Source organism: Phascolarctos cinereus, unplaced genomic scaffold, assembly GCF_003287225.1.
Source record: "Phascolarctos cinereus isolate Bilbo 61053 unplaced genomic scaffold, phaCin_HiC Scaffold_4;HRSCAF=312, whole genome shotgun sequence".
Classification (NCBI taxonomy): Eukaryota; Metazoa; Chordata; class Mammalia; order Diprotodontia; family Phascolarctidae; genus Phascolarctos; species Phascolarctos cinereus.
In genome coordinates, this window is record NW_027555847.1 from 16,147,080 (window position 1) to 16,162,650 (window position 15,571).

Consider the following 15,571-nt stretch of genomic DNA (forward strand, 5'->3'; position numbering starts at 1 on the left):
GCTGGACCCTGCCAACCTTCCCCACTTACTCAATAAAGATTTGATAAATAAAAAAAAAAAGTTGCAGTGGGATTTTAATTGGTATGGTGGTAAGTGTATACATAGGGCATATGGTTGTCTTTGTTGTATTTACATATAAATGTTTCTAACCTGAACACAAAAAAGCATCCCTCTCCATTTGTATATCTTACTTTATTTCTCTCATTAACATTTCCCTGATGTAGGTCTTTGCGTGTTCTACGTTAGGTTAATATTAAAATTTGTAAATTTTTTGTTGCTATCATGTCTGGGAATTTTAAAAAATTCATTGTGTCTACTAGCATACCCATATCTATATGATCATATATAACAGCCAGGTGGCATAGTGGACAGAGCAGTGGGCTTGAACTCATCTTCATGAGTTCAAATCCAGCCTCAGACACTTCTTGTCTGTGTGACCCTGGGCAAGTCCCTTAACCCTGTTTGCCTCAGTTCCTTATCTGTAAAAATGTGCTAGAGAAGGAAATGGCCAACCACTCCATGGAGACTTGGGCACGACTCAATAACAACAGAGATATTTCTATTATTGTGTTAAATTGTATTGATGATGAGGGGGTGGGGTACAGGGTGTGTTCAGGGAAGGCTGGTACCTCTGGTGTGAAGGCTACCGAGCCCATTTTAGGGCTGCTGTTCCATCTAACTCTCCCCTGTGGCTCCAAGAAGCTATAGCCTGTACAGCAGCCACAGCGTAGTCAACCATTTTGGCAGATGGCCTAAACCAGTTTGAGGGTAACTGAAGAGTCTCAAACCCATTGGTGAGCTGGGAGTTGTGCTCCCCTGCGACTATTCACACCCAACTGTACAACACCAACCATGTGAAGGCTTCCCCTGGTGGAATGGGCGGATGAGAACGATCTGTTCCAACGACCATGAAGGCAGCTGAAGCAGGCGCTGCAGAGTGCCTAGAGCTTTGTTAGACACAGAAGGTACCAGGGTCATCCACTGCATCTTGAGCCATCGCCAGTCATCTTGATTCTGTCCTGCCTCTGGACTGCGATGACTGGAGAAGACAGTGAGGCCGATGACTTTGTGCAGCTCTGCCTCACTTAAATCCAATTTACCCGCGAATCAAAACACATCACCCATACCACGACAAGGCGGCATCTTCTCACTCCTGTTGGGCTGATAGTGTTTCTTCCTTACAAATGATATTGGCTGGCTGCCTCAGGAAGGATTTTGACAAGCTGCTCACAAGGGTGAGCAGAGGTGGGCGGTCAAGATAATTAGCATTCTGGAGACCGTGCTAAATGGGGAGTGTGGTTGAAGAACTGGGGATGTTTACCTGGAAAACAGATTCATGGGGACATGATCGTGGTCTTCAAAAATGTTGAAAGGCCAAATGAATTAGACTTGTTCTGCTTGGCCCTGAATGGTAGAACATCTGGAATATTGCATGGAAGTGACAAAGACAGAGTCTAAGCTTTGGCATAAAGAAAAACTGCCTAAAAACAAGAATTTTCCAGAGTAGAATAGATTGCCTTAGGAGGGAGTGGGTTCCCCTGCCCTAGAGGTCTTCATTCAAAGAATATTAAGTATCTGTCTTGGACTTTAGTCTCTGAACCCCCTTCTAACCTGGAGATTCTATGATTCTGTTATTTTTTTCATTCTCTTCCAGTCACAAGGCCCAAGTCAACTGAATGTTTCTGCCCTGAGTCATTACACTATCATATATCCTAGTTGACACTAATTAGTAATCATTACTAAGAAACACAAGTATGAGTGTAAAAGTCACCCAGCAGGAAGTGTTGGTATTCCAGCCCTCACTGTCCCATCATGTCTCCCATCTCGGCATTACAGGTTGCTTCTTGTCTTCCAAATCTTTCCTTTTTGTAGTCTGCCCAAGCTCTCCATTAATTTGCTCTAAGTACCCTGTGGGCAGGGTGGCTGTGGCATAACGCGCCTGGGAAACAGCTATAGCAACAAAGGGTAAGCAAGCAAACAAGATTCTACCAATGGTTGCTGAAGGGCATGTGGCTTGGTGTGGAACTTAGAAAGGAACACTCTTTGTCAGAGATGAAATTTCCATCACCTTCTTGCCAACCTGACCATTCCCATACATTCCTTCCTCAACACAGCCATTCATAATCAATCCTGACAGCTTACATTTACATATAGCATCCTACTGCTCTCCGAACCTGTTTGAGTCTGCTATCTACTTACAAAATCTTGCTCATGAAACCCCTGATCCCTTCCTGACCTAGCCAGAATTAAACACATGACATCAGAATAAAGCAAAAAGACATGAACTTAGAATGGAAAGTAAATAATATGAAAAAACAAACAGCAAGCACTCACTCCAGCATCTCTTCCCCAGAACTACCAGCCCCCTGAGCCTCTAGTCCTGGGATCTTGTGAATCCCTCATCTCTATTCCCCATGCTGCCTTGCCAGAAAAGCCCAGCAAGCTAGGGAACAAAAAGGGTGTGATGGGGATGGAGCCAAGATGGCAGAGTAAAAGCAGTGACTTGCTTGAGCTCTTCCCCGAAACCCCTCCAAATACCTATCAAAATGGCTCTAAACAAATTCTAAAGCAGCAGGACTCACAAAAAGACAGAGTGAAACAAATTTCCAGCCTAAGACAACCTGGATGGTTGATCTGAAAGGTATATTGCGCCTGGCTGGGAAAGGAGCACAGTTTGGCGTGGGCACACAGGCCAACCTGGAGGAGGCTTCAGAGGATTGAATCACAGGCAGCTGTGGCGGTTTCCAGACTTCCAGCCCACAGACTGAGGGGGAATCAAGTGGCTGATCAGAGGGGGATTGCAGAGATCTCTTTGCTGAAGCAGGATTCTCTGCTTTGCCCGCGAGAGGATTTGGGTCACAGTGCTGGGTGGTGGTCCTGGGGTGAGGAGGAACACTGAAGTGGTGGAGCTTGTAGTGGTGGTGGAGAGAAAATAATCCTCACAGTTCCAAGGCAGAAAAGAGTGCTTGTGGTCACTCACAGACCAGAGCACAGGCCAGGAAAGGAGTAAACACCTTGTCCTTGATCATAGCACCTTGGAAAAACTGAAAATTTACAGGTCCCTAGAAGTATTTCTGAAAACAGCTACACAAAACCCCTGAAGCTTGGGACAGTACATTCTCCACACTGGAAACAGACCCCTACCTTAACAAAGAGTTTATAACTCAAGTAATTGGCTGGGATCATGAGCAAGCAGAGCAAAAAGAGTCAAACTATATTATCTTACTTTAAAGACAAAGAAGATCAAAACATACAACCAGAAGAAGACAACAAAGTCAAAGTTCCTACATACAAAGCCTCCAAGAAAAATATGAATTGGTCCCAGGCCATGGAAGAGCTCAAAAAGGATTTTGAGAATCAAGTAAGAGAAGTAGAGGAAAAACTGGGAAGAAAAATGAGGGTGATGCAAGAAAAATCATGAAAAAAGAAGTCAACAGCTTGCTAAAGGAGACCCAAAAACATACTGAAGAAAATAACACCTTAAAAAATAGCCTCAATCAAATGGCAAAAGAGGTCCAAAAAGCCAATGAGGAGAAGAATGCCCTAAAAAGCAAAATTGGCCAAATGGAAAAGGAAGTCCAAAAGCTTACTGAAGAAAACACTTCCTTAAAAATTAGACGGGAGCAATTGGAAGCTATGACTTTATGAGAAATAAAGGCACTATAAAACAAATCCAAAAGAATGAAAAAGTAGAAGACAATATGAAATATCTCACTGGAAATACAACTGACTTGGAAAATAGATCCAGGAGAGATAACTTAAAAATTATTAGACTATCTGAAAACCATGATCAAAAAAAGAAAACTGCCCTGATATTTTAGAACCAGAGGGTAAAATAGAAATTGAAAGAATCCACCAATCACTTCCTGAAAGAGATCCCCAAAGGAAAGCTCCTAGGAATATTGTAGCCAAATTCCAAAATTCCCAGATCAAGGAGAAAATAGCAGCCAGAAAGAAACAATTCAAGTATTGTGGAAACACAATCAGTATAACACAAGATTTAGCAGCTTCTACATTAAGGGACCAGAGGGCATGGAACATAATATTCCACAGAGGGCAAAGGAGATAGGATTACAGCCAAGAATCACGTATCCAGGAAAACTGAGTATAATCCTTGAGGGGAAAAATGGTCATTCAGTGAAATAGGGGACTTTCAAGCATTCTTGATGAAAAGACTAGAGCTGAATAGAAACTTTCACTTTCAAATACAAGACTCAAGTGAAACATGAAGAGGTAAACAGGAAAGAGAAATCATAAGAGACTTATTAAGGTTGAACTGTTTACATTCCTGCATGGAAAGATGATATTTGTAACGCATGAGTCCTTTGTCAGTATTAGGGTAGTGGGAGGGAAAAAAATTACATGGATAGATAGATAGATAGATAGATAGATAGATAGATAGATAGATAGATAGATGGAAGGCACAGAGTGAATTGAAGATGAAGAGGTGATATCTGAAGAATAAAATTAAGGGGTGAGAGAGGATTATACTGGGAGAAGGAGAAAGAGAGAGGTAGAATGGGGTAAATTATCTCACACGAAACAGACAAGAAAAGGCTTTTACAGTGGAGAGAAACGGGGGAAGGTAAGAGGGAATGAGTGAACCTCATTCTCATAGAATTTGGCTTAAGGAGAGAATAACATACACAATTGGGTATGGAAATCTATCTTACTCTATGGGCAAATAAGGGGGGAAGGGGACAAGAGAGCAGGGGGATGACAGAGGGGAGGGCAGATTGGGGGAGGGGATAATCAGAAGCAAACACTTCTGAAGAGGGGCAGGGTCAAAAGAGAGAATAGAATAAATGGGGGCTAGGATAGGATGAAGGGAAATACAATTAGTTTTTCACAACATGACTACTATGGAAGTGTTTTGCATGATTGCACATACATAATCTGCATAGAGTCGCTTGCCTTTTCAATGAGGGTGGGTAGGGAGGGAGGAAGGGAGAAAATTTGTAACCCAAAGTTTTAAAAACATATGTTTAAAAAAAAGTTTATAAAGTAAAAAAAAAATTAAATTTTTTTTTAACTCCAAAAAAAGAAAAGGACACGATGACTTGTCCTTTGGACAAGCCCATGGACCTTCAAGGTCCTAATGGTGCTGCTCAACATCTGAAAGGCGCTGCCTCTCCAACCTCCGAAAGTCTAGCATTATCCAGTTGGGTATGAATAGTCACAGGGGAGCACCACTCCTGGGACTCCATGTTTCTCCAGTCTCTCCCAGTCCCCTTACTCATTAGTGCTTCTTTCCAGTTTTCCCACATCTCTTCTCTCAGCTCCCTCTGAAGAATTTATGCTCCCTGCCTATCACGTCATGACAGGCAGTTTTTGAAAGAGGAAAATAAATTGAAAATAACCATCATAAACAATGTTCCAGATCACTAGTAATGAGAAAAATGTAAATTAAAACTCAGATGTTTCACCCTTCATTAATAAGAATAAGAATAATAGCCACTCATTTATATAGCACTTTAAGGTTTGTGAAATGCTTTACATATGTTAATGCATTTCATCTCATGGGTGAGATTGGCAAAGTGGACAAAAGATGAAAATGGTAAATATCAGAGGGGTGAGGGGAAACAGGCACACTAATACACTGTTGCCTTAACTATACATTGATTCAACTGCCCTGCAAAACAATTTGGAGCTCTCAAATAAGTCATTAAACTATAGATATTCCAACACAGTGATGCCTCTACTAGGTATATATTACTAAAAGAAAGACAGGAAAACATCTCATGTATATTCAAAAAATGTTTGTAGCTGCACTTTTTTGTTGTAGCAAAGAAACAGCAGGAAAGTAAGTGTCCACTGGTTGGAAAATGACTAAATAAACTGCAGTATATTAGTCTGATGGAATAGTATTGTGATATAAGAAGTGATGAATATAAAGAATTCAAAGAACCTTGGAAGATATACACGAACTGATGCAGAGTGATTGAAATGGATTCATGAGAACAATTCATTTGGATGTTGACAACAATCACATAAGAGAAAATGACATGGAGACACTTCAGAACTTTGAGGATTACACAAGTCCCCAGTTGGGACTTTAAAGGACTTGATGGTAAAGCCCATTCCCTACCCCTCTGAAGAGAGAAAATGGATGGTAGGTACAGAATGAGGTGCCCATTTGCAGAGACAGTTGATTTGTTTTGCTTGACTCTCTGTATTTGTTACAAGTGAGGGGTCTATCAGGGAAAGGCAAGTCAGTGGAAATTGGCAGCAAGTAAATATAAGAGCATTAAAATAACACATTGAAAACATTTTATTAAATAAAGCAAATTTAATGGCAATTTTACAGGGTGTCCCAAAAATTGTAGTGCAGTTTAAAACTTCAATGGCGTTAATAAATAAGCTATTAATAAAAGTTTTACTAGCTTCAAACTGTGCTTAAATTGTAGAATACTATGTGTGTGTGTGTGTGTATACATGTATATGCACACTATCCATGAATGTATCTCTGTATAGTTCTTTAAGGCTGGCTAGACCTTCTTGACAATAGTCTTATGAGGTAGGAATGGCAAATATTACCAGCTTATTTCACAGTTGAGGAAGCTAAAACTCAGAAATGTTCAGAGACTGACTTAAGCTTGCAAAATTAGGAAGAGTCTGAAAGGATTCAGGCATAGATCTCCAAACTCCAAGTCCTGCACTTTTTCTCCTCTACCATGTTGTTTGTGAAGTCCCCAAGATGAAAATGAGATTTGGTATGTATCCCTTAGCATATTTTTACATTTCAGGCAAAGAAACTGTTGGCAGTATCTCTAACCTTTGGCGTGATGAAATGATTTCTGGGTGTATCTATTATTCTGGAACCCAGGACGGCTCACCTAAGGTTGGCGCTGCCCTGGGTGCCCAACATAACTTCTGTTGTTTTGGCCCTGCCTAGAACGTGACCTTGAGTTGGCATGAAGTCAACACAAACCAAAGAATCCACCTCACTGAAGGGCTTGTCTCCTTTCCTTGTTGTGTGCATCTCCCTTGCCAGCTCTTGGAAACAAGAGGCAGCCATGTTGCTTTTCAGAATGGCCAATAGTCAAATGTATTTATCCAACTTGAAAACATAGAATGAGAGTAGAAACAATGCAAAGGACCTCAGAGGCCACCTCATTCAAAAAAAGTTTTAGGTGGTCTGGGGGTTTGGCTCAGTTACTTTAGAAATGTGAGAATTCTACCAATACCATGGAACCAAGGAGAGAGATACACAAGAATATTGTTTGCGACAATTAATTTTGCCTATATCCCATGTAAACTTATTCACATGCGTATTTTCTCTCCAGGTAGAATTGAAGCCTTTGAGGGCAGGAGCTGCTTCATTTCTATCTCTGGATCCCCTGCTGAATGTCCTAGCACAGTGCCTGGCATATAGTAGGTGCTTAATGAATGTTTATTGATTGGTTGACGTAATAATCTGCTCCTCTGACCCTGAGGGAACAAAGAGGAGTGTAAGAGCCAGCTTCATTGAGTAGCCCATTCTCCTAAAAGTAAGGATAGCTCACTTTGATATGGCATTTTAAAGTTTGCAAGTACTTTATAGGTACTATATCATTTGATCCTCATAATAACCCTGGGAGGTAGGTGCTATTATTATCCCCATTTTACAGATGAGGAAACTGAAGCTTACAGAGGTTAAGTGACTTGTCCAGAATCAGGCCACTGGTAAGTATCTGAGGCAGGATTTGAGCTCAGGTGCAGGTCCAGTGCTCTAACCACTGCACCAACTAGATGCCCCAATGCTGGATATTAAAAATGATGACCTTTGTTAGGTTAAAATACTTCACCGAGCTCTTAGTAGAGGAACCTTGCCTCCTACTTTACTGGGAAAACATCGTAGGCTTCCTCTTCTGCACCATCCCAAACTTCAGAACCCACAGTAGCCTCCCTCATTCCCTTCTGCTTGCTCCAGTTTCTTGTAAAGAGATGATCTTTCTCCTCAGCAAAGCCAACCCCTCTATTTGGGTCAAGATCACTGATAATTAGCCTTCTAATCACTTATGTTCACATCTTCCCTTCTTCCTCTTTCCCACCTCCATAGCCAATCACTTGCCAAGTCTTACTTTCCCAATGTCTCCCATATCCATCCCTTTCTCTCCATTCACACAGACACCACCCAAGTTCAAGCTCTCACCGACTGTGGCTGGACTACTGTAATGGCCTCCTAATTTGACTCCCTGCCTCAAGTCTCTCCCTTCTCCAGCCCATCCTCTCCCAAGGTGCCAAAGTCATGGTCCTAGAGTATGATGGTCCTTAAGCATGCTTATGAAGCTCCAGTGACTCCCCATTGCCTTTTGGTTAAACTACCAACTCCTCTATTTGGCATGTAGACATCTTCCCAGTCAGGCTCCAGTCTGCCTTTCATACTTATTTCCTGTTACTCCCTTTTTTGCATTGCATTTTATAGCCAGATTGGGCTTTTTGCATTTCTCCATGTTGGCATTTCTCCTCCCATCTGTGTCTCTGCACATGCTCTCATGCCTGAAATGCAATTCCTCCTCGCCTCCTCCACCTAGACAAGGGGGTTCATCCAAGGCTCAGCTCATGTTTGGCAAGCCTTCCTGGACCCCTCTCCCTTCTCTCCAGATGGAAGTGCTTTCTCCCTCCTCAAATAATCCTATGGATATTTAACTATTTAAATCTAACCTCTTTGAGGGGAGCATTTTTTTTTATCCCTAGCATCTAGCATGGCACCACGCACACAGTAGGTGTTTAATAAATGCTTGTTGCACATTCCTTAGAATCAGGATAGAATACAAAAATAACCCTTAAGAGTCACATTATAAACGTGTTCATCAGTTCTGATGATGGATACATTATTCTAAATTCTGTAAATAAATAATTTTGTGTCTTCCTTTGGCTCTCAGTTGCATGAATCAGCATTCTAGATCTTCAGGAAACAGAGGGAGGGAGCAGCTGGTTTTTGTGAGACATAACTGAATTGCTTTGGTATTGTATAGTGTCCATATGAATACAACATAACTGAGAGGTATGGCTCAAATTACAAAAATGTTATAAAAGATGCTTTGATTTGCAACAGAAAGGGAATGGCAAATGTTATCACCCAAGAGGTCATTCTAGAACCTTCCTCAGCAAAGAAGGAGCAAGGGAAAAGAGAGAGGAATGTCTGTACATGCATATGTGTGGTGGGTAATGCAGGAAGTAATGAAGGCTGAAGGAGTTGCTTTTTGAAGCAGATTTTCCCCTGCCAACTAGAAATACGAGAAAATGCCGCAGATAGTTCCTGGTGCCTTAAGCACTCCTTTATATGGATAGCAGAAATTCATTATAAGGAATCCCATAAAACTTACTACTAGGAACAATTTTTACACCACTGTGGAAACAGGATTCTTGTCCTGTCCTTTTCTGTTGTGTTTCTAAACTTTGATACTACTGCAAAGGGCTATGGGTAGACTAAATATTGCTCAACTCTGAGAAATTGTCTTTCTTATAGGAAACCTTGTTGCCTCTGGGCAGAACACTAGAAAGCATCTGTTCTGTGTGCACTAATCAATTTTGCCATCAATGTGTTACTTCTTCCTGTATTTTTCTATAATGACCCCCCCCCATTAAAAATTGATCAGCATTTATTTTATTTTATTTCTGTCTCCTCCCCCAGAGGAAAAGACAAATAAAAATCTTGCAACAAATATGCATAGTCAATGAAAATAAATTCCTGCAAGAAGAAGCATGTTTTATCAATGGATGGGTCATTGCATTGATCAGAGGTTTTTTAGTCTTTCAAAGTTGATTGTCTTTATAATGCTGTTACCATGTAAATTATTCTTGTGGTTTTGCTCTCTTTGTTCTGCACTAGTTCACACAAGTCGTCTTAGGTTTCTTGAAAACCATCCCTTTGGCCATTTCTTATGGGAATACAATCCATCATATTCATATACCATAACTTGTTCAGCTATTCCCTGATTGATGGGCACTCCCTTGGTTTCCAGTTCTTTGCCACTATAAAAATTTTTTTGCTGTGAGTATCTTTTCATATGAGGTCCTTTTCCTCTCTGGAGAATAAATCCTCCTCCCTCCCCTGATTTTTCTATTAACTTGTTACTGCCCTCAATTATCTTGTCTTTTCAAAATACTTGTAAAACTATACTATAAATTAAACACTCCTCCCTAGCTCAGGGAGGAATTTGGCCATGGCCTTCATTAGCATGTTCACGATCCGGTTCTTCCCTTATAGCAGCGGTGAAGAATACCTGAGCAAAGCACGAAAACACAGACTATCAAGACATGTCTTCAATATTAATTATTGCCTAAAGGTAAGAAGACGTAGGAGATTGAGTGATAAAGCTGGAGTCAGACATTCCTGGATACAAATCGGACCTCAGATACGTCCTAGCTGTAGAATTGTGCAAGTCACTTAACTTATCTCTGCCTCAGTTGCCTCATTTGTAAAATGGAGAAAATAATAGCACTGACTTCCCAGTGCCGTTATGAGGGTCAAAGGAGATCATGTATCTAAAAGCATTTGGCAAACTTTAAAATGCTAGATAAAAGGCAGCTGTGACTATGATCTTGATTAAAGATAGGGAAGGGAAATAAATATTTATTAAGGGCCTACTATTTGCCAGGCACTATGCTAAGCACTTTACAAATATAATCTCACTTTATTTTATTTTGTTATGATAATGATAATATGTGCCATCACCATCATCTTGGCTAGGAGTTTGCAGTTGGAGCAAAGAATTGAAACATACCACAACATTTTAGTCAGTATCAAGCCCTTTCCCAAAATTGCCACTGGAAATCGTGATGTTGGCTGAATTATTTGGGTTATTCCCCCCTTGATTTTGTTCATGGAAACTTGGCTGATTTGTGGCTGAAACCATAACCTGCAGCACATATTCCTTTGGGGGCGGGGTGGTAGGCTCAGTAGTACCAGGGACAGTTCCATCGGGGCACGGTTATACCCAGGGTGGGTAACCCATCTTCAGAGAATTTCCTGGGTGTGATCAATTCACATCTTTGAAAGACTAGGAGGTGGGGCAGGGGTGTCTCGGTCTTTGAGAGGAGGATATGTTGTATGTCAACACTTCAAGGCAAAGCCTGTCCAAGTTACAGCCCTGCCCATGGCAACCTTGTTAGTCATAAAAGTAACGTTTTCTATTGTGCTATAAGAAATGATGAGCAGGACGCTTTCCCAAAAAAACCTGGAAAGACTTACATGAGCTGACGCAAAGTGACACGTGCTATGTACAAAGTAACAGCAGTATTGTAAGATGATCAGCTGGGAATGACTTAGCTATTCTGAGGAATACAACAATCCAAGGCAACTCCGAAGGACTTATGTTGAACAATGCTATCCATTCCCAGAGAAAGAAGCAATGGTGTCTGACTACAGACTGAAGCATATTCTTTTTATTTTTCTGGAGGTTTTTTTGTGTCTGTTTTCTTTCACAACATGACTAATACAGAAATGTTTTGCATGACTACAGATATATAATGTATACTGAATTGCTTACCTTCTCAATGAGGGGGCTGGGGTGAGGAGAGAGGAAGGGAGAGAATTTGGAACTCAAAGTTTTAAAAATGAATGTTACAAATTGTTTTTACATGTAACTGGGGAAAAACAAAATACAAATAAATATGAAAAAATGAAAATAAAGTTTCCTACATAGGCCTAAAAGAGGGGCTATTTCATTGTGAAGCATACAGAGCTCTAAATACATTTAACTGGTTTTTCTATCGTTTAAAGGTGAGTGCATAATAAATTATTTTTAAGTGATACAAATGGTTAGAAATGTGTTTAAATTCAAAAATTTAAATAAGATAAGAAAAGGTTAAGCTTGTGGTTGCCAAGGCAGAACTTTCTGGCATCAGTGCTGTCTGTTTGTAGGGAGTAGAGACCAGTCTGCTTCATTTGGGCTCCAGCATATCATGGGGACATCATATGGAATCAAGTGTTGGATTTAGAGACAAAGGCATCTCAACTCAGCCCTTGTGAGTCACCTGACTGACCTTAGGCAGGTCACCTCCTCACCTGTATGATGAACTGATTGAATCACATGTCCTCAAAGGTTTCTTCCATCTATCAAATCTATCATCATACAATGAAACTGTTTCATTTGGACTCTGCTGCATCATGAGGAGGCTGTATGGCACTATGGAAAGAAGGCTGGATTTGGCTTCAGCACTAGCCCTGATACTTACCACTATAACTCATATAAACTCCAGGGAACCTCATCCCAACTCACTCACGCGGATGAGTCAGGTCCCCGAGAGCAGGGCCAGATCTCCCACTTAGTGTCTAGGGCAGGAGTGGAGAACCTTGAGAACTTGAGGCAACATGTGGCCTTCTAGGTCCTAGTCCAAGTTTTATAGAACAGATCCTTTTCTTAAGGGGATTTATTCTGTGAAGTTTGGATTTAGTCAGAATCCCACTTGAGGACCTAGAGGGCCACATGTGGCCTCAAGGCCGCAGATTCCCCACTCCTGGTATCCCTGGCCTAGTCAGCATGATTGTTCTCTAAAGCTGCTAGCTGGAGCTCCTATTCCCCTGTGTTCTCTGCAATGCTGACTACCAACACTTCAATCTCTTTTAATCAATCCACACCAATTAGTTTTTATAAAGGGATATTAACCGTGAAGACATTGCAAGGACAGAGTTAAAAAGCATTTTTTCCCCTCTTCCATCTATCATGTCTCCCTGGAAAGACAAGGTTCACACTTAAAACATTTGCATACCAGGTTCACTCATACATGTGTCATAATCAGTGGATGAGTCCACATCTCTGCTGCTTCCAGGCTGGGCCAAGCAGGTCACTTTTCAGTGCCTAGGTGACACCTGAGGTTGGCCTCTTGAAAAGATTAGCATGGTCCAGCTCCCAGACTCCTGGGGCATGCTATTCTGACCTTTGGAAGCTCACAAGGTCCTAGCTGTCTTCCGTATTCCTTTGCAAGCCCAACTCCAATGGCCTGGCCACATTTTTTGAATGCGAAATGTACGCTTACCAAAAAGACTATTTTATGGAGAACTCACTCAAAGCAAGCATTCACATGGTGGTCAGAAGAAGCATTACAAGGACACTTTCAAGGTCTCTCTCTTTTTTCTTTTTTTTTTTAGGCAATTGGGGTTAAGTGACTTGCCCAGGGTCACACAGCTAATAAATGTCAAGTGTTTGGTTTGAGGCTGGATTTAAACTTAGGTCCTCCTGACTTCAGGGCCAGTGCTCTATCCACTGCACCACCTAGCTGCCTCCAAGGTCTCTCTTAATTCTGGAATTGATTGTGTGACATGGAAGACACTGGCACAGGACCATTCAGTGTGGCATGCCTTCTCAGAGAAGGTACTGTGCTCTATGAGCAAAGCAGGATTGAAGTAGCTCAAAAGAAATGTAAGATGTGCACATTTAGAGAATCCACCCCAAATGACTGTAAAGACTATTTATGCCTAACCTGAGGTAGAACATTGCGACCTCGTATTGGTCTGATCAGCCATAGTCAGACACAGAATAACTTGATTCTAGCATAGCGATGCCATTTTGGTCCTCTTCAACAATGAAGGACAACAATCAAAAGTTGGATGAATGAATACAACAGAGAAAGAAGCAGCAGTGGGGCCGTGAGCTTACTGGCCACTTGGGGTGGTCCCCTGGGAGAAATAAAAGCCTGAGTCCTCCATCCCCACTGCAGCTTACAGAAATCCTTGCCTTCTCACCTGGATGGCCTACAGAAAAGAGCAAGAGGCTCTCTTGGCCAGGTGGCACCTTTTGAAAATGCCCCAGGTCCAGCTCATTCAACAGATCATCTCAACAGCACATGGGTGGGAGACCATAATCAGTTATAGAAGAGGCATGTTCCAAAAGTCCATGGAGAGAGAGATTCCATCAGCTGCTCATAAAGACGGGAGCTGGCCCGTCTTGATTACACTGCCTTTCTGACATTGGGCACTTCACCTTTCTGTACCTTAATTTCCTCATTTGTAAGAATAAGAAGGGTTGGAGACAGGAGCGACGTGGCCGCCACTATCACAATCACCGCTGCTGCCACGTTGCAGGGGCAGGAGAACAAGGGTGGCAAGCCAATCTCCAGGGTAATGAAACCCCCTGGAGGAGACTCAAACAATCTTTTTGGAATGCCAGAAGAAGTTATTCCTTCAAGGAGACCAAATAGAATGGCATCTAATATCTTTGGAGCATCTGAGGAACCTCAGAATACACCCAAAAGGTCAAATCCTCCAGGAGGCAAAGGAAGTGGTATCTTTGAAGAGCCTACTCCTGTGCAGGCCCAATATTGCTTGAATCCCCCTGGCGGGAAGCCCAGTGACCTCTTTGGTTCTCCAGTCACCATTACCGCACCCTCAGCACACCCAAACAAAGCCCAAGGATCATATTATCTAACATGAAGGTGAAGACACAAAATTGCAACTCAGAGCTACAGAGAATCCACAATCTTCAAGAGAAGAACATGATGACAAAGGAAAGGAGGAATGAGCCAAGGAAATTGAGTCTAAACTCAAGATGGACAACCAGGCTGGGGCCCAGGCCTCACTCACGCAACAAAGTCCTCAACCCACCAAGGTGGCAAATCCAGCATCGGTTTCTACTAAAGGAAACTAATACCAGCATCTTCAGAGTGTGTTAGAGTGTCAAAGTGTATAGTTTCTAATTAGTACAAGTTAGGATGGGGTGGGGAGGGGAGGGGTTGATGACTTCTGTGTGAAGGTTTTCATGTAGCTTGCTGCTGAAACTTGTCTTCTAGAAACAGCTAGGGCTACACAGGACCAGGGACCACAGAGCCTTTCAGGGAACAGAGAAAACGAATCCTATGGGAGCAAAAAGGAATCTCCCAGGTTTGCATCCAAACAAAATATGAGAGTCTTTGATGCAGTGAAAGAACATGGGGGAAGAGTAGTATCTTCATGGGAACTAGGAATATCTGTGTTTTGCTGGGCAAATATACATCTTGGGATGGTTCTGCAGCAGTAGCCATTGACATTGTCACTAGGAGACTAAAAACCCATGTGAATGATGTGTTGGACAGCTGCCGGAGGAATGTTCCCCCTACCTTGTTTGGTAAAGGATACAACTTGTGTTTCCGAAGGGTAGTAGATCATTTAGCTCACAGAGTCCTCACATTACAGAGTGATGATACAGGACCTTTAGCTTTTCTGAAGGTGTTACTAATATCTGAGCAAACGGATGTCAAATACGTTTGTGTGCTTTTAAGTTTGCCTCCATGATACATTGTTCTGCAGACATCTTATGAGGCTTTTTGACCTCTCTCTCCCAAAAGCCAGGGAAAGACTCACTAAGGTGCAGCTTGAAAGGGCTATTGGACTTGATTTGAACTCTTGCAAGTGCTTGTCAGTTAAGCCAATTTTCCTTTTCCCTTGTTTGTAGACCTATTCTTAATGGCAGATTTTTGTATCCAGATCTTCCAGGGGCATCTGTACCTTTGGTAGATCGAAAGACCTGCCTTAGATAAGACAGTAAGTTAGATCTCTTATTTACTGATTTTTAAAGTGAATAATTTCTCCCTGCCATTTTCATAAGCCTTAAATGCCTTTGACTGCCTCTGCAATTCACCAGTGGCATGAACACATTACTTTCATAAA

The 15,571-nt window shown here is 41.8% G+C and overlaps 1 pseudogene; it reads left to right on the top strand.

Annotated features, from left to right (window-relative positions):
• The first annotated feature begins 12,217 nt into the window (after positions 1 to 12,217).
• On the top strand, positions 12,218 to 14,563 carry LOC110203085 (jupiter microtubule associated homolog 2-like; annotated as a pseudogene).
• The last annotated feature ends 1,008 nt before the right edge of the window (positions 14,564 to 15,571 follow it).